At 44.0% G+C, this 18,256-nt stretch overlaps 1 protein-coding gene across 1 annotated transcript in view; it reads right to left on the bottom strand.

Annotated features, from left to right (window-relative positions):
* Positions 1 to 2,484, bottom strand: part of lingo3b (leucine rich repeat and Ig domain containing 3b) — a 47,834-nt gene extending 45,350 nt beyond the window's left edge. Inside the window, exon 1 of the mRNA XM_086272491.1 lies at positions 2,033 to 2,484. The gene's annotated coding sequence lies outside the window, so the exon portion shown is untranslated. The remainder of the gene's footprint in view (positions 1 to 2,032) is intronic.
* Positions 2,485 to 18,256: the final 15,772 nt, after the last annotated feature.

The following is an 18,256-nucleotide window of genomic DNA, read 5'->3' as shown; positions in this document are numbered from 1 at the left end:
ATAACATGGAATAATGGGGAAAAAAGTTAAAATAAAATACAACTTGTACAAAAAACGATTTTCTTTTGTAAAGATTTTGTTTCCAGCAATGATCTCATCCTCTTCATTCTTTTTCATCACCTTCTTCTCCACGGGTGGCTGAAAACTATCACGTTGCCAGCATGTCCACTCACTGGAAAAACACATCTGCAATAAGCACCTGTCAACACAGAGGCCAAACAGTTCCACCCACATTCTCCCACTTTCCTGTCACACTCTCGGCCCTTTCTGTCCTAAATATCCCTCTGACGAGCCTTTCACTACATCACTTTAATCTCCTCCTGTTTAATTTTATGTCGCGCTTGCCTTCTTCATCCTTCTATTCGTGACATTCTCTTTCTCTTATCTAACTTCTCATTGATTCAACAGTGTCTCATTTCCAGTCTTGGTCTTTTCACACACTACGCAGACTTGGCAGCAGAGAGGACAGCGATATTATGCTTCAGGTAGTTGGCAAGCGTCTGCACTTAAAGGGTCATACTGATGGTGGGAAGGTGGGAATAAGTGCATGTCTTTGTATACGTGTGTGAAGGCTGGCTCATTACCAGTGGCGATTATAGAAAGAGGGTAAAGCAACAGGAATAGAGGTAGCTGAAGAGTCCGTGAGTGCAGAAAAAACTCTCAGACACAAACAGCAAGTTTGCCTGTATGCTGGGAGCTATCTGCCTGCCAGCAGTGTCTGAGTGAGTTCTTTTTCCTGTTTAGTTTTCAGGAAGACAAGACCGAGCAGCGATAAAGTTAGAAACCCAAACAAGTTAATGAGGAGCAGGAAGTAATGAGCTGATTCCATGATTAGAGGCATAATTCATCTGTACACTGAACACCCCACTCCTCCCAGATTGAGCTTCATATTTATGTATCTGTTCCAGATCTATCTGAGTGGTATTAACATGAAGTGGCTTGTGTGCTCATGCTTCACTGCTGCTCCTTTGCTCATGGTTCAGGCAACCATTAAAAAATGGCCATGAAATGACCACCTATCCTTCACTTTCATTGTTGAGGAGACAGACAGAAAAACCAGCCAGCCATGATGTCCAGAGGGGAAGATTCAGGTAAAGGTAATTGCTTAGCAAGGGAATGAAACAGGAGATAGGATCAGGAGGAAAGGGAGAGAGGTGACAGTCTATAATTGGAAATGGAGAAAGGAGGAAGATGGTGGAAAAGGAATGAGACTGAGAACGAGGCGGGGGGTGTTAGATTCAAAGAAAGGGGGGGGGGGGGGGGGGCTGATAGCTAAAGCACCTAAGACATACTTGCCATATGCCCCCTGCCACAACACACACACACACACACACACACACACACACACACACACATTGCCATATGCCCCCTGCCACAACATGACATAACACATGACCACGCATGACACGTTACCACACATGGCATCCTGCAGTGTAGCATGGGTAAAGTAGAGCTATTCATGTCTCAGACCAGAGTGAACAAACAAGTCCTCACTTCAGCTGTTTTTCAGCCAGGTTATCATTTCAGATAAAAAAACAGACTGCAGACTGTGAGCAGAGCGCATAACTCATGTAGGTAATGTAATGAGCGATGTTATAACTAGAAGAGTCGGGCGATGTGAAACATGACAGCATTCCATCAGTGAAGGTTTATTAACATTCATCACTTGGTCAGCTTGTGAAGCCTTTTTAAATACCTCTAGCTGAGTGCACAATTCAGATAGGCGATAGTAAGAAAGCATGATCACACACACACACACACACACACACACACACACACACACACACACACACACACACACACACACACGCATAACCTCTCTTGTTCACTCTCTTTTCTTTCCTGCAAGTATCTAAGGGCAAGTAGGGAGCCTTGTCAGGATGGGTAGTCGTCAACCCTTAAGCCCAGCAAACGTGTACTGTTGCATTTCAAGTGTGTCTGCGCTCTATTTGAAAAAATCACAGTGGCTGTTGAGGACAAGATGTACATGCCCGTGTGTGTGTGCGCGTGTGTTCTGCACAAGTTAACATACCCAGGGCTGAAGCGTGGTCCCTGATCCCTCCTCATCTGTCCAGCTGTGTGCGTATGTGAATCTGTTTTCCTGTTCTCGTTGGCCGCAAGTTTCTGACGCCGCTCCGCACGTGCGAGCCCTCCGAGCCTCAGGTCTCCCTCAGTCTGTCTCACTCTCAGACCTTGGCATCAGCAGCTGTACCAAACGTACCACTCATCCCCCTCTTCTCTCTCTCCTTCTCCCTCCCTCCCTCCCGCAGGCACGCTCGTGTGTACGCGCCTCCGTTCACTCCTTGTTGATTAACGTCCCAAAATAAGAAGGGGGGCTCACGCTGAGACTTTCCTCTCTTTCAGCCGGTCCTCATCAGCTGGTCAGGGTAGCCTTCATCTCCCTCCGGTATGGCTGTGGGATTATGAGGAAAAGAGAGGGAGGAATGGGGAAAGGAGCGCGCTGTTGCTGTTGCCTCTGCCTCCTTCAGTATGAGCGCCTCTCTCTCGTTTAGCATGCTTTTCATCTCTCTCTCTCTCTCACCTCTCTCTCGCTGCTCTCTCGCTCTTTATCTCTCCCCAACCCCCTCCCTCCCTCACTTTTCTCAGTCACTCTCTATCTGCTACTGCTCAGGCTGTTAGGATTCACAATTCAGTGTGCTGCCGAGCGTATGGCTGAGGGAGCCTCTAAACAACAGGGCTGGATAAAGAATAAAAAGAATGACAGCAAAGATTAGAAGACAGAAAAACAGCAGATGTATTTGTAAGAATAGATAAGAGGATTAGTAGTGCTCCTACTACTACTGCTAGTACTGCAGTCATTTAGAAAACAGTAATATTAAAGGTAATTCTAAGACTTTTCTAATAATCCAGCAAACATGGGTTGTACATGTAAATCACAGTTAACCGAGCTCAATTTGCCAGTATTTTAATTTACTCCTTTACACGATTCGTAGTCGTTTCCTACATCATCTAGGTTGCTCTCTTTTTATCACTGATTGCACTGAATGATAACAGCCTTGCGAGGGTGCCAGCAGGTAGAGGAAAGTGCCGACTGACAATGTGCATGGGCTTGATAACAAATGATAAGGGCCATTCACTGCTGTGGCTACATCTGAATCAGATGGTGAGGTATATGTCATTTTGGGCTAGAGTTGCATTTGTGAAAAGTCCAACTCCAAATTCTTTGAGACCTAGCCTCAAGTACCCTCGGTGCAGAGGTCCAATCTCCTCTTCTTATTAGCATTGACCTAGGAACAACTGCAATTCATCATGCTAAACAGTGGGAATGTGAAAGGTGACCTTTAAATCTTAAAATAAAGGCATGAAGGTGTTGCATCCTGCTGCAGCAGCTCTATACCAAATAGCACCGAGCTGCTCCTGATTAAAGACAAATGGTGAGTATAATATACAAAAAGAGGATTTATGATGAAATGTCATTCTTCCAGTGAGTTTGTTCTTTTTAATCACCTCCCCCATTTTGCCTGGAGCATGCAGAGAGAGGGAGCGAATGAGAGAGGAGGAAAATAGACATTTTTATTGTTCGGTCCTGTTGCCTTGTCAGGGTAGATCAGATCACAGGGAACTGAGGTTGAAACACACACACACACACACACACACAGAAACCCATTCTTCGAGCCTGACTGCCCCTGAGGTCAGTTAACAGCTCATCACAGGAAAGGAGAAGTCTGGCCTGCGACCCCGAGGCCAGGGGTTGGGCAAGTCATGATGCCTGGTGGAGGCCAAGTCCAGCAAACACCTACCACTCCCACCTCTCAGCCAATCTGACCTGCCTGCCCACACACATACATTAAAACATCAGATCACGTGTTCTTCCTTTGCTGAACCCCCAAAAACATTATAGATAATATTATAGATAACTAAAAAAAAAATTCTTCTTTAACCAGAATGCCTTCTGGGTGAGGTGTTTTGGATATGTCTTACTGGGAGGACTCCCCGGGGTGGACCCAGGACACACTGGAGAGATTTTCCCTGCTGGCGGGCTTGAGATCACCTCAGTGTCCCCCAGGTGAGCTGGAGGAGGTAGCTGGGGACAGGGAGTTTTGGGCATTTCTGTCTAGACTGCATATGTGGTGAACACAAATGTGCTACCACATTTTGGGAAATTTTATTATTTTTAAGAAAAACATATGTCAGCAATTAAGACAATTATTATTTTACATTCATTACGTGTAGTCCATAACAATTGAGGAGAGTAAAAGTGAGAAATAATAAGCGGAACTGTTGACACTGTAGTCGTTCGCCCGCGGTTGCCTAGAGCGGACCAACTTCCTGTCCTCTCAGATGCAATTCGGGAAAAGACACGAGTGCTCCTGTGATTCTTTCTCTGAGACTCTACCTTTATTTTTACAGGTCAGTATCGTCTTAAAAATACAGTGTATGAGGGTTTTGTGCCTTGTTCTACTTCGGTGTTTACTGAGAGTTATGTTGACACCGCCGATGTAACCTTAAGTGGGGTTTAGTTGAAAATTACTGAAGCGCGGCACCGCAGCGGTGGTAAAGCCGAGCCGCGCAGCCCCAAGTCTCGCGAGAGTTACCGCGAGTTATCGCGAGAGTTACCGCGAGAGTTCGCCAGCCCGCGGGATGTATTTAAACTTGGTAAACTCCATTTAACAAGCAAATATGTGTGTGTGGTGCTCCAATTTAACTGTAAAGGCCCTGACATCAGATTATTCGAGATTAAAATATCTTATATATACTTTATGGTTCAAGTGATGTGGAAATGTTAAGAATAAGCTAAGAATGAATGTACATTTATGTTGTTACATTGCAAAGTAATACATCCAGGTGTGTTTTGTCTAATCTAGTAAGATTTATGCACTTATATCAGATTTGTGGATAAGCTATTTTGAGTTTGCCCTATATGTGAGAAAGAGCAATAAGACGTTTAAGGCATTATATGCTATCTGCACTGCTGATGTAAATGAGTGAAGGAATAGTGTGGTTAACAGTGTAAACTGGAGAAATGTAATGACCATAGATGCATATATTTGCCAAATGCCTTTTATTTACCTTTTACAGTTATTGAGCATATCTGACAAGTGAAAGCACTGGATGTAAATTATATTTGTTGATCTGAAATAAGAGATGCAATTCGGGAAAAGACACGAGTGCTCCTGTGATTCTTTCTCTGAGACTCTACCTTTATTTTTACAGATTTGTATTCTTTTTGTTATTGTGGTCTTCACATCTGGGACCCGTAACAAACTGTGGGGGCTCGTCCGGGATCTCTCCTCTACAGTCGTCGAGGGCAGATCCAGTGATACCAGAACCACGACACAATCGTGACAAGGCCGTTACTCCAGCCAAGCCAGCGAGTAGGTGTCCAGGTAGTGAGGTGAAAAGGGGACCTTTGCCTCAACGTGGAACCGTACTTCAGTGAGGGGAGTGTGACGCATCCTAGTCACTATCGAGCTGAAGGATAATCAGAAATACATACAACATGTCGACCGAGAGAAAGGAACTCGCCTGGAATATCAGGAGACGCTTGTTTTCACTCCAAGGTCAAGACCTCTTCGAACTCGCTAAGAGCCTCGCATCAGAAAACAAAGACACTACACAGCTCAGTCAGGATGATAAAGAAGGTTGTATGGACTATATCACCTCCTACATACAGTCAAACACACTACTGCAACTTGAAGATGAGGGCATGAGTCATTTGTTGACGCTGAATGATTTGATTAATCTAGTCATCCAGGGAAGTAATCCTGCCGTGCAAACAGCTGGTGAGAATGAAGTACATGCCATGCCCAGTCCACAACCATCCAATACCGTGCTAGACCCACAACCGCCGGAAGATCCACCAGATATATCACCAAACCCCTATGCAAACGCAGAAACACAACAGTTAGAGGAGTTGAGGAAAGCGTATGAGACACTGGGTGAGAGGCTAAGACTATGTGGAACTGTAAGGGCCCAGTCACCTGCTGTAGCACGCCAGCAGAGCAATTTGCAACCACAACCAATCATACAGATTAGCCCTAAGCAGCCAGTCACTGTAAGAGACTTTTCGTACTTACCACGCAGAGAATTCAAAGTTTTTGGGGGACAGATTGGAGACAACAGTTCCGAAATCAGCTACAACAGTCTCACCAAGCAGATTAATGAAGGAGTTAAAGAAGGATTTGTGGAGGCTGAAATTGTTCGAGGTGTGTTGAGAATTGTGAAGCCTGGCACTTTCCGGGACATGTTAATGCTCAAAGATGACCTGTCTCTCCATGAACTTCAGGGCTTTCTGAGGTCTCATCTCGGAGAAAAAGCGACAACTGAAATGCTCCAGGAGTTAATGTGTGCTAGACAAAGTGAACAAGAGACGCCCCAGCAGTTTCTGTATCGCATGATTGGACTTAAACAGAAGCTTATTTTTCAGTCGAAGCAGGCCAACACTGAGATCTCCTATGACCCAAGAACTGTCCAGGAAGTTTTCCTCCACACAATCTATCAAGGCCTGGGGGCTAAGTACGCAGACTTGCGACAAAGACTAAGACCTCTCACCTCAAACAACAATGTCACTGACGAAGAGATTCTTAGTGAGGTCACAAAGATTATCAGTGATGAAAATGAACACCAGCGAAGGTTAGGCCAAGTCGCCCGCCAAAAGAGTGCACAAGCCCAAAGTGCTGGGATCGAAGCAAACGACAAGATAGCCAAAGAACAATCCTCACCAACAATCAAACAACTCTCCGCCCAAGTAGAGACTCTAACTAACATGGTCGCCAGCCTAATTAAACAACAGGAGGCAAAGCCTTGCCAGCTGTCCCCACAACCACCTCCCAACCCGCTTTTCCAAACCCCAGCCAACCCCAACAGACCTCCTCAAAAGAAAGCGTTCCTTTGTCCAAAGTGTACTGAACAGAACTTGCAGGACTGTAGTCATTGCTTTGTATGCTGCGAGTCAGGACACAGAGCGGTGGGATGTTTAAAGCGGACCAAAACTCAGGGAAACTGGAATCGGTCTCTGTCGAGGGACAGCCAGAGGCCGGCGCAGAGTCACAGTCCCAGCCAGTAAGGTCCTCCTCTGCACAGCTTACTACTGAGTGTGCAAGACGTCGCAGTAAGCTAAAAAGAAAGCAGCCAAAGCGAGACCAGAGAAAGCAACAGGTAACCTCTTGCCAAAGTTTAACACCAAACAGCTGTAAAGTCCCCCTAGTTGGAAAGAAAAGCCTCCTCAAGTGTTTGATTGGTGGCTATCCAGTAACAGTGTTATTTGATTCTGGCTCACAAGTGAGTTTAGTGGACAGACAGTGGGTTCAGCGGTTTATTCCTAACTATCAGGTGCGACCCCTCCAAGAGCTGTTAAATGATGGACTTGAAGTTTATGCGGTTAACGGACAAGCAGTTCCTTATGATGGGTGGGTTGAACTTACAGTCACTCTCGCTGGTCACGAAGATCCCAATCTTACTGTGCAAGCCCCTTTCCTTGTCAGTAAGCTGTCACTCCCTCAGCCCCTCCTGGGAGCGAACGTGCTTGGCGCCATTATCCAAACACAAGAGTCAGACCGAGAGGCCAGTGCTCTATTGTATAGTCTCCTACGCAAAGCTTTTGGTACAGACGAAGAGCAAGTGATGGCTATGGTAAACTTCATACAAGTACCACAAAGAGCAGAATGTGACCCAGCCACAGTGAGAATTGGGAAGAGCAATGTGACCATTCCTGCTGGAAAAGCAGTCCAAGTGTGGTGCAGAGTACCCCAAAGTTTTGACATTTGTGACCCCCTGGTGCTGTACGAACCCGACGAGAACACTGCCTTGAGACACCTGAGTGTTGGGGAAGGGCTCCTTGAGATCAACAACCCTCAAAGGCCATTTGTTAAGGTCCCCATCTCTAACCACTCCAAACACGAAATAATTCTACCGAAGAGAACAGCCCTGGGTACTATTCAACATGTCGCTAAAGTTATTGAGGCAGACCGACCCACAAACACATCAGAGCTGACTCAACCCACACAGAGCCCCATCACCATAGCTGAGGTAAGCGCAGCCACCCCTGTTTCTGAACTGTCCACTGAGTCATGGCTACCCCCAGTTGATCTTAGCCACCTGAGTCCGGACCAACAGAAGTCAGTTGAAAAGGTGTTAAGGGAAGAGTGTGAGGCGTTCTCTCGTAGCAGCACAGACATAGGCTGTATCCCTTCACTACAAATGGAAATCAGGCTCAAAGATGATACACCAGTCCAGAGGGCCTATGCTTCTATCCCTAAACCCCTCTACAGGGAAGTAAAGGAGTATATTCAAGAGCTGATTGTCAAGGGATGGGTAGTGAAGTCACAGTCGCCGTATGCTGCTCCAGTCATTTGCGTAAGGAAGAAGGATGGGTCTTTACGTTTGTGCATCGATTATCGTCTCTTAAACAACAAGACTGTGCCAGACAGACACCCACTCCCCCGGATCCAGGATCTCACAGACTCGCTAGGTGGTTACAGCTGGTTCTCGATCCTGGATCAGGGTAAAGCTTATCATCAAGGTTTCATCGCAGAAGGCTCAAGGTACCTGACGGCATTCACTACTCCGTGGGGCCTCTATGAATGGGTGAGGATACCCTTTGGACTGTCTAATGCCCCAGCAGCCTTCCAACGGAGCATGGAAGAAATGCTTGACACCCTCAGAGACGAGTGCTGTATCCCTTACCTTGACGACGTGCTTTGTTTTTCCAAGTCGTTTGACGAACATGTCCAAGTGCTACAGAAAGTCCTCCAAGCCCTACAACGGCATGGTGTAAAGCTAAAACCCGAGAAGTGTGAGCTGTTCCGTAAAGAGGTTCGCTATGTCGGCCGATTGGTATCTGCAGATGGAGTAAAGGTGGACCCCAAAGATACCGAGGCAGTACAGGCACTCAAACACAAAAGGCCACAGACCGTCGGAGAAGTCAGGCAGCTTTTGGGATTCCTAAGCTACTATCGGACGTATGTGCAGGACTTCTCCCGCATAGCCAAACCGTTGTATGACTTGCTCCAAGTCCCGTCCAACACACTGCCACCAAAGCCAACTAGAGGCAGAGCAAAACACACTCAGCAGCCTTCTCGAGCCCTGATACAGTGGAACAAAGAACACCAAGAGATCCTTGAGCGCTTGATCGGCATGCTCACTCAGCCACCAGTGTTAGCGTACCCTGATTTCACCCGCCCTTTTATATTGCACACAGACGCATCCCAGAGGGGCCTTGGTGCCGTCCTATATCAGAACCAACAAGGCAAGATGAGAGTGATTGGGTATGGGTCTCGCACGCTCACACCTGCTGAACAAAACTACCACTTGCACAGCGGAAAACTAGAGTTTCTCGCCCTCAAGTGGGCAGCTTGTGACAAGTTTAAGGATTACCTCTACTATGCTCCACATTTCACCATTTTTACAGATAACAATCCCTTGACATATGTCCTCAGCACAGCAAAGCTCAATGCAGTTGGACACCGTTGGGTCGGACAATTGGCAGATTTCCACTTCGACATCAAATATCGGCCGGGAAAAGTAAACATTGATGCAGATGTGCTGTCACGTTGCCCACTTGACATTGAGAGGTTCATGGGAGAGTGCTCAGAGGAACTGTCGGAGGAAGCCGTATGTGCAGTTTGGGAAGGGAGCAGAAGAGCGAAGCAAGGAGACGTAGCATGGATTGCAGCCCTTAACCTCACCGCACCAAACCTACCCATCAAAGAACCCCTACAGTCAATCAGTCATGACCAACTTGTACAATCGCAGAGAGCAGATCCAGCAATCGGAAAAGTCATTGACATGGTAGAGAAGGACATAAGACCAACAGAAGATGACAAGGCTGACACTAACACAAAGAGACTGTTGAGAGAGTGGAGTCGGCTGCACATGGAGAATGACCTTCTCTATAGAAAGACTACAGGACGCAAGCAGCTGGTCCTACCTACTCTCTACAGACAGGTAGCTCTCACACACCTCCACAACAACATGGGCCATGTCGGCGTGGAGAAAGTCTTGAACCTGGCTCGAGAGCGGTTCTATTGGCCTTTCATGAAGAGAGAAATTGAAGAGTACGTCACAAGGAAGTGTCAGTGCATCAAGCAGAAGAAGCCAACGACACACGAGAGAGCACCCATGGGTAGCATAACATCCAGCTCCCCTCTTGAGCTTGTTTGCATTGACTTCCTGCACTTAGAGTCTTGTAAAGGTGGGTTTGAATATATACTGGTTGTTGTAGACCATTTTACCAGGTTCGCACAAGCGTATCCCACCAAGAATAAGGCCGCAAAGACCGCGGCAGACCGCCTCTTCAATGACTACATTCCCAAATTCGGCTACCCCTCCAAGCTCCACCACGACCAGGGTCGCGAGTTCGAGAATCAGTTATTCAAGTCCCTAAGAGAACTCGCAGGCGTTGGTCACTCAAGGACATCCCCCTACCATCCCCAATGCAACCCTACTGAAAGACTGAATCGCACCCTGTTACAGATGCTGCGTACACTGGGAGAAAAGGAGAAACAAAATTGGAAGGAACATCTACCCCATGTTATCCATGCTTACAACTGTACCAAGCATGAATCGACTGGCTTCTCTCCGTACTACCTCTTGTATGGTCGACACCCTCGTCTTCCAGTAGACCTTCTCTTTGGTCTCATGGCAGAAAACAACACTGAGACACCACATGGGTATGCAGAAAGATGGAAAGGGAAGATGACAGAAGCATACCGCATTGCAAATGCAAACAGTCAACAGTCAAGTTCCAAAGGCAAAGCAAACTATGACAAAAGATGCAAAGGAGTAATGCTACAGGCAGGAGACCGAGTACTGGTACGAAACCTGAGTGAAAGGGGGGGCCCTGGCAAACTGAGACCCTACTGGGAGCAAACGGTCTACATTGTGAGGGAGCAAGTGGGCGACAACCCCATCTACAAAGTGAGTCCAGAGGCGGGAGGCCGTCCTGTTCGCACCTTGCACAGGAACTTGTTGTTACAAGTGAATGACTTGCCAGTGGACATTATCCAAAGTCAGGCTACAAGACCACACAAGAGAAACAAGAAGTCCACCGGAAGACCAATGACACCAGAGCCGAACCCTGACACAACTGACTCGGAAGAGGGTGAGCCATTGTACTGGCTTGGTGTACCCAGATACCCTCGAGGGGGCCATTCTCCAGTCACACCAGTTCCAAGTGGAGCGCAACGGAGCGCCGGTCCAAGTGAACTAGGACAAGTCTTAAGGGCTCGTGTCCAACCTAGAAAAAAAAGTGCCATGGTTCCGGAAGAGGATCTAATTGTGTTAAGAGACCCAGACCTACCTCAACTAAGTGACGATCAGGAGATGCCTCAGGTTCAAGAAGAAGTTGACGTCACTGAGTCCAGTCCTGATCCAGTAGAGCTTCCTGACCCAGAGCCAGAACCCAGGGTGGAGCCAGGGGATGACATCCATCCAGAGCCACCATCTCATCTTAGGCAGTCCAGCAGGCAGAGACGTCCCACCACATTCTTCACCTACCCATCCTTGGGTCAACCAGCCTATCAGGCTCATCCTGCGGTGAACACCATCAACGTCCAACCTTCACCATATCCTTCCCTCTACTACCCTCTTCTCTACTCCCAACCCCCCTACCCCTCTCCCCTCACCCTTAGCCCTTACTTACCTGTTTCATATGTTGTTCCTTGCTATTGAATCGAACAGAAATCTCAGGAAGAAGAATGCCTGAAGTCTAAGGACACCTGGGCAAGAGGAATATTCCAGGGACTTCTGTAAAGAGACTTTGTTAGTTTAAAGGTTTTTTTTATAAGTGTCAGGAGCCACTTTTGCTGTTGGGGAGCGTGTGGTGAACACAAATGTGCTACCACATTTTGGGAAATTTTATTATTTTTAAGAAAAACATATGTCAGCAATTAAGACAATTATTATTTTACATTCATTACGTGTAGTCCATAACAATTGAGGAGAGTAAAAGTGAGAAATAATAAGCGGAACTGTTGACACTGTAGTCGTTCGCCCGCGGTTGCCTAGAGCGGACCAACTTCCTGTCCTCTCAGATGCAATTCGGGAAAAGACACGAGTGCTCCTGTGATTCTTTCTCTGAGACTCTACCTTTATTTTTACAGGTCAGTATCGTCTTAAAAATACAGTGTATGAGGGTTTTGTGCCTTGTTCTACTTCGGTGTTTACTGAGAGTTATGTTGACACCGCCGATGTAACCTTAAGTGGGGTTTAGTTGAAAATTACTGAAGCGCGGCACCGCAGCGGTGGTAAAGCCGAGCCGCGCAGCCCCAAGTCTCGCGAGAGTTACCGCGAGTTATCGCGAGAGTTACCGCGAGAGTTCGCCAGCCCGCGGGATGTATTTAAACTTGGTAAACTCCATTTAACAAGCAAATATGTGTGTGTGGTGCTCCAATTTAACTGTAAAGGCCCTGACATCAGATTATTCGAGATTAAAATATCTTATATATACTTTATGGTTCAAGTGATGTGGAAATGTTAAGAATAAGCTAAGAATGAATGTACATTTATGTTGTTACATTGCAAAGTAATACATCCAGGTGTGTTTTGTCTAATCTAGTAAGATTTATGCACTTATATCAGATTTGTGGATAAGCTATTTTGAGTTTGCCCTATATGTGAGAAAGAGCAATAAGACGTTTAAGGCATTATATGCTATCTGCACTGCTGATGTAAATGAGTGAAGGAATAGTGTGGTTAACAGTGTAAACTGGAGAAATGTAATGACCATAGATGCATATATTTGCCAAATGCCTTTTATTTACCTTTTACAGTTATTGAGCATATCTGACAAGTGAAAGCACTGGATGTAAATTATATTTGTTGATCTGAAATAAGAGATGCAATTCGGGAAAAGACACGAGTGCTCCTGTGATTCTTTCTCTGAGACTCTACCTTTATTTTTACAGATTTGTATTCTTTTTGTTATTGTGGTCTTCACATCTGGGACCCGTAACACATAGATGGATGGATTCTTTTCTTCCTTCCTTAGCAACACTTTCCTCAAGGAGCTATATACTGTAATGTAAAGACTCTCCAGTAATTCTAATACTTGCTGTAGTGTCAATTGATACTATTATGATATCTATGCAAGTGTATTGCATTTACTTGACAAGAAATGAGTCTTTTCTCTGAATTAACAAGATGTCTTAAAATTGTGAAAGAGTCTTCACTGACTTGAAAGCTTGAATTATTTAATGTTCCTCATTATTATAGGTCTCTGCATGTAAGAGGCCAGCTTGTCTGCAAACACTCATAAACTACTAGGCAAGTGGTGGAGAAACTGTGAGTTCAAAGCAATCCAGAAAGACGGAATGTCTGCCTTAAAAGTAAAAGTCTGCTTTTTTTATGTGTGTTGATAGCAGAAGTAAGGCTTCCTTCATTTCTGTCTTTTTTTTTTTTTGCACACTGCTTTCAAGTTTCGCTACAGCTCAGAGAATACATAATCAGTGTTTGCAGACAAGTTGACGTGTTTCAAGCAAAATATGTGCAACTGTAACCATCTGCTAGTGACCAAAGCAATCCCAAGCTTTTTGGTGTAGACTTTTCACCCAAGTCATAGTCACTGCTCATCAAAAAGTCTGGGAATACGACTTTTTTTTTGGGATTGCCAAATGATCATCAACAGATCTCTAAACCTGTTTGCATGAGGCCCAAGAAGACACAACATGTATGTAACAAAATTAAAATTTGAGAATAAAACCTAGCTATATTTCCTCTGCTATAGTGACTGTCGGCATAAAACTGCTCTCATCTGATGACGGAGAAACTAATTAAACTAAGTAAATATGCAGCACACGTCGAGCCGAGGTTGGTCGTCTGCCTGTCACAGACAGCCATAAGTTGTTTTCTTTTTTAAGGTTTAAGTTTCTCAGCTATGTAACTGTTTTGTTAAATAAAGAGGTTATTTCATTTTTATACACTTCTTAACAGATAAATAGAATGACATCTTGCGAAAATATCATTTGCTTGTATTTCAGCCAAATGTGTGTCACTTGGCCGAAACACCAGAGCAGGTTGTGTTTTTCTCCTGCTGTGTACTTTATGAACAATCTTCCAGTTTTGCAAATGGTTCAACATAAAACCAGAGAATAAACAAACAAATGTTTCTCTGTAATACATTTAATCACTGCCACTGTGTAACCCATGTCCTCTACAGACTCTAGGCTGTAGGTATTCTCATTTAGCCCTATTCTGGCGCATCAAGCTTGCAGAATAGTTTATCTTCAAGATGTGAGTGTAAAGCCAACACTATTGAGTATTAAGTATATGCCAACTGTTCCTCGGCTACATTCCCAAAGTGTTTGTAGCCTGTGCTCTGCTCCACATTACCACCATGGTGAAGATGGAGACTTTCAAACAGGAACTTCAGGTGTTTTGGATTTTGGAGTGTACCAAGCTGAATTCAAACAGAGGGGTAACCAGTACTGTTTTATATAAAGATATAATGAGTAGATTTAATGTTTGTGTTTCAGTGGGAAAAGTCTAGAAATGGTCATTTGAATGTCTTTATGTTGTTTTTGGATGAAAATGTCAACTACATGAGTTAACTGATACATTTCCATACATGGTTTGATCCTGGTGTAAGTGGGGTATATAGGACAGGGATAGATTCTCCTTAGAGAGTTCAGTGGAGCGCCTCATTATTAATTTGCTGGCTAGTTCCCCAGTAGCCACAAGCCTTGCCCTGGGTTTTGTTTTGGTCAGTTGCCAAGCTTACTTATGTTCTATTGAACAATTTGATACATTTTGTGTAGATTTTCTTTATTTTTTCCACATAAAACCATCCTGATCCGCTTTGTTTATCTGGTAAATACTGTAAAAATCGAGAGGAGATACTTCCTGTCTCCACATGCATTTATTCACTCCAACAAATTGTTCTAGCTAAGACTGATGGCTGCAGATTTACCACCTTTCATGAACACCACACTCTTCTTTAGAATAAAAAAATAAAAATTAAAAACTTAAAATTGTGGAATTTATTCCTTGGGTCTGCCTTAAACAGCGGTGGATACACTCATGTTGTTGTACAGTGATATGTGCACAATGTGCCGTCACAGTGGGTGCAGAGTGTTAGCATTAAGACTACAAATGCTGTGGGTGACACACTGAACCCAAGTGACAGTCTTCTTTCTCGAAAGCCCACATTTGGGAGGAATTTAAGTTGCACTGACATTTTGGACAGAATACGGTGGCATTTGAATTCTGAGTGCAGGTGGGACGTGGGTCAGACATCATTGTATCAGATGGCTTGGAACAAATATAAAAGGAATTATCGGGTGGAAACCAAACCTGCATAATGGAGCTAGGTGTGACTAAAAGCTACTGCAAGGAAGGTATAACTAGCCAAATACAGGTGAATGTATATAATAAATGGAGCTGTTTAGCATAATTTTTTTGATGTTCAAACCCAACAGGGTTTTTTATCTCGCTTGGAAATGATTCAGGCTAACAGCATGAATCACAGGCTTAGGCTTACTCCAAAATATGCAAATTAATTCCACAACAAGAGCAACTTCTTACAGAAAACAGAAGATTTGATTAAACATGAATATATATTAGCTGTCTCTTCTGTGTTTGTGTGTGTTCCAGTCTTTATAACCCCTGTAAGCAGCTGTGTCATGAAACTAATCACCGCCTTGTCCATTACTGTTGTGTTTGGCAACTTCTCTACATTTCAGTCTGTTCAAAAAGCTGACCATCAAAAGCCGGGGGAATTTTTATCCGTGACTGTGGTACACTGCCAAAAATACCACCAGCTGCTTGTATTACCTGAGCTATTTCCCATCAAGTAACTCTATACTGGGGATGTCAAAGTCTGAAAGCATGGCGACTTATGTGTTAAAAATGTACACATTTATTGCTCGGTAAGCAAAGGTCAAGTCCTTCTTTTTCTCCAAGTCCATTATAGTTCAATAATTTAATAGCTTAGGGTTACAACCACCTTTAGCATAAATAATTGGAAGTAATCGTTTTTCTGTAAGACTTTACCAGTAACTCACATTGGGGTTTTTTTGTTTTTGTTTTTTTCACTCTATTACTCTATTATTTATTAATATCTGCTTGGTCAAGAATGATATGCCAGTAACTGAAAGCAGAGGACTTTGACATGAACCACAGCCAGCAAACAACAGAAAAATCCAACTATCTTTGAAGAAACAGTGCTACCTAATCCATACATGAAACAAAACCAAGCAAAACAATGTGTTAAACCCAACTACGTAACTAAGCAACAAAAGGAGAAATGCTACAACACAAAAACATAGTTTGGCACTTCTGTTTCAGTGATCTGTACAAGGAGTGAATTTTTTAGTTTGTTTGTTTTTAATCCTGTCCTGTCTGGCAGCTTTTGCAATTTGAATTTTGATCTGAATTCACTGCTGTGCCAAACACATTTTTCTTTTCCAAGATCAGTTCTATAATTTCTCTACAGGCTCCTCTTGTTCAGGCTTTATCTGTTTATTTCTTCAATTCTGTTTGTGTTATTTCAGTTATTACATCATAAGCGGTATACAGTCTGACAATGTTTAAGGTAGGACAGGCAGAAAAAAACAAACCCCCCTTACGTGGCAGGGTGTGTGAAACAGGGGCGTAGGAAAATTGGGGTGCAGATCAACCCCCTACTCTAAGGTCCAAGGATTGAACCACTGGCTATCTGATTCATAGTTAACAAGCTCTTCTTCATTGTGGATGACGTTTTGCCCACTCTTCTATACAACATTACATTACCACAGCTCTCTTAAGATCCCCCACAACATTTCAATCAGGTTAAAGTCTGGACTTTGACTGGTTCATGCTTTTGCAAGACCCAGTTTCAGCCAAACTTTAGCTGTTGAATGGACAGCCTCACATATGACTCTAGAATACTGTGGTATGCAGAGGAGTTCATGGTCGAGTCAGTGATTTCAAGGTGCTCAGATACTGTGGTTGCAAAACAAGCGCAAATCAAAACCTCGTCACTACTGTGCTTGACAGTTGGTATGAGGTGTTTACGCTGTTTGTGCCAAACGTGGTGCTGTGCATTATGGTCATTATGACCAAGCATCTCCATTTTGGTCTCATCTGTCTTGTAATTTGTTCAGATGCAAGCTGTGCTGGCATGTTTGTTTGTTTGTTTTTTTTAATAGAAAAAAGGCTTTCTCCTGGCAACATTTCTAAACAAGCCATACTTCTTCAGTCTTTTTCTAATTGTACTGTCATGTCACGGTAGCGTTTAACGTGCTAACTGAGGCGTGTAGAGCCTGAGATGTAGCTCTTAAGTTTTCACAGAGTCTCTGTGCACAAGACTCCATATGTCTACATTAAGAGGTACTTTATACTCTCTTCCAAATATAACTCTAGTGTGGTATGAACTAAACTAAGAGTCCACGCAAAACTCAGCTATGGCTAACACAAGCCTTCAGGACCCTGTTTTTCAGTGGGTTCTGTGTTTAGCAGAAAAAGATATAGGAAGTATAGGAAGGAGTGAATTTACTGTTAAGAAGACTTTATTTTAAATGTTAAGACATGCCACTGGTCAACAGCTTCATCTTGAACAACTCTATTTTTTTTAGCCTTTGCTGAAACTACATTGCCAGAACAACCTAAAGCAGAAAGTGCACAGCTGAAGGCTTGTTGCTTAATTGCAATTTCAATTATGTTTTCCGTAACAGTTTTGACATTTTTAAATAAAACAAAATCAGAAGAAATTAAAGTATTTCTTCAGTTTCATATTAATTCATTTTGTTGACGTATTCTCAAAGAAATGCAGATGTTTGAATGTGAGAACATTTTAAGCAGCGAAAAGCCATACATACAAGTGGGTGATACATTTAGCGCTAGTCCACACCTGTGTTTATCAGTGGTTGATCTAGAAAAGTCTCTTTTCTTTTTTTTCTCAGACAGAAACACTTTATTTGTGTCTGACAATAACAAACTGACTGCCCTGTGGCTCAGCCTGTGTCTGAGAGAGGGCAGCTTACTCTCTGCTCTGTACCTGAGCCAGCCACGCCATGGCAGGTAATAACTTTGCTTTGGGTGCAGCCGAAAACAAAATGGATTTACGAGAAAAGGGTAACTTTTTTTGTCCTCTGTTGTTCACCTTCTCCGTGTTGCCCGTCTCATTCTTGCATGTCTGCTGCTCTTATTTGGCTGAGAGAGAAAAAAATCCCTGATGGCCCATTCATTAGCAACAAAATTAGGGAAGAGAGGAATAGCGGGTAACTGTGATGCTGTCGGCAGTACAACACTGTTATCTGCTCTAGTGTGCGTGTGTGTATGTGTGTGTGTGTGGGTGCCACTGAGAGTCTTATCAGTGGAA

This window comes from Aulonocara sp. 'chitande type north' Nkhata Bay, linkage group LG18, assembly GCF_057382095.1.
Source record: "Aulonocara sp. 'chitande type north' Nkhata Bay isolate Kocher_YH1m ecotype deep benthic linkage group LG18, A_spYH_male_GT1.1, whole genome shotgun sequence".
Taxonomy (NCBI): Eukaryota; Metazoa; Chordata; class Actinopteri; order Cichliformes; family Cichlidae; genus Aulonocara; species Aulonocara sp. 'chitande type north' Nkhata Bay.
This window is presented reverse-complemented; position numbering and strand designations above follow the sequence as displayed.